This window comes from Teleopsis dalmanni, chromosome 1 (assembly GCF_002237135.1).
Source record: "Teleopsis dalmanni isolate 2A chromosome 1, ASM223713v2, whole genome shotgun sequence".
NCBI classification, from domain to species: domain Eukaryota; kingdom Metazoa; phylum Arthropoda; class Insecta; order Diptera; family Diopsidae; genus Teleopsis; species Teleopsis dalmanni.
The window spans coordinates 117,986,696-117,988,731 of NC_051846.1; positions in this window are offsets into that span (position 1 = coordinate 117,986,696).

Sequence of the window (2,036 nt, forward strand, 5' to 3'; positions counted from 1 at the left end):
TCAAGAAACATAACGTCCTTTTCTTCGAGCAATGGCTCATATCGTTTTAAACGATTACCATATGGACTTAAAATAGCGCGTAATTCATTCCAGCGCATGATGACACTTGCATTTTCAGGCTTAAAGCCTTCGCAAGCTTTTCTTTACATGGATGATCTTGTTGTTGTCGGATGTTCTGAAAAACACATGATTAAAAACCTTAAGGATGTATTCGAACTTTGTCGAAAATACAATCTCAAATTACATCCTGAAAAATGTAGTTTCTTTATGCATGAAGTGACTTATCTTGGACACAAATGCACAGACAAAGGTATTTTACCTGACGAAAGCAAGTATGATATTATTAAAAATTATCCAACACCCAAAGACGCTGACAGCGTTAGACGGTTCGTTGCTTTCTGTAACTACTATAGAAGGTTTGTCAAAAATTTTTCTGACTATTCACGTCATTTAACCAAACTTTGTAAAAAGAATGTTAAATTCGAATGGTCAAAGGAATGTGAAAATTCATTCCAGTATTTAAAAAATGCATTAATGCAACCAACATTACTTCAATACCCCGATTTCAGCAAATCTTTTTGTATTACCACCGATGCTAGTAAGCACGCTTGTGGTGCTGTACTCAGTCAAGAATACGATGGACACCAACTACCAGTCGCTTTCGCATCAAAAACTTTCACTAAGGGAGAAAGTAATAAATCTACTACGGAACAAGAATTAACAGCAATTCATTGGGCAATCAACTATTTTAGACCGTACATATACGGAACACATTTTTTAGTAAAATCAGACCATAGACCACTTTCTTATCTGTTTTCAATGAAAAATCCTAATTCCAAGCTAACAAGAATCCGACTTGATTTAGAGGAATACGATTTCACAGTGGAGTTTCTCAGGGGGAAACAAAATACAGTAGCCGATGCTTTGTCTCGGATAACCATAAATGAATTGAAGGACCAGAATCACACAAATTCAGCTATACTGAAAGTTACAACGAGAGCTGAAACAAGGAAGAATACGCAAAAAGTCTGCGCAGACACAAATTTAATAAGACCGACACATCAAAATCATGATAAGCCCAAAGTTTATGAAGTCGTTAGTAGTAACGACGTTAAAAAATGTGTAAAATTAAAATTATCATCCCACAATTGTTTCTTGAAGCATGGGAAAAGAATTTTAAAACACATATATGTTAATGATTTAATCACTAATGGAAATTTAGACCTAGGTCTGCTATTCCAAAGGCTTGATCAACAAGCCGGTGAATTAAAAATTAAACATTTACAAATGGCACCTTGCGAAAAGATTTTTAAATCTGTATCGCTAAATTCTTTTAAAGAAATGGGCAACAAAACATTAACAAATCTTCAAATAGCGCTATTACCACAGGTGACAAAGATAAACGAAAATAATAAGTCGGCAATTGAAGCTATTCTTCACCAATATCATGATGATCCAGCAGTAGGAGGTCATACTGGAATTACCAGAACATTGACTAAAATAAAACAAAGATTCTACTGGAAAAACATGACAAGAACTATTACCAAGTACGTAAAAAAATGTCTAAGTTGTCAACTGGCCAAGACAACTAGACATACGAAAATGCCTTTAACGAAAGTGCAAACGCCTATGTCTCCATTTGACACTGTGTTAGTAGATACCATTGGTCCACTCCCAAAAACGGAGAACGGCAATGAGTATGCAATCACATTAATATGTGACCTAACAAAATATTTGGTAACTATTCCAGTTCCAAATAAAAGTGCCAAGACTATAGCGAAAGCAATTTTCGAAAATTTTATTTTACAGTACGGACCCATGAAACGGTTTCTAACTGACATGGGTACAGAGTACAAAAATTCAATTATGAACGATTTATGTAAATATCTCAATATCGAGAATATTACATCAACATCCCACCATCATCAAACGCTAGGTACTGTAGAACGCAGTCACCGCACGGGTTATGTCATTGGCTCCGCCAACACTTCACAATATTCCAATTAATTGGTCTACGTGATCAAATTTGTATCAAT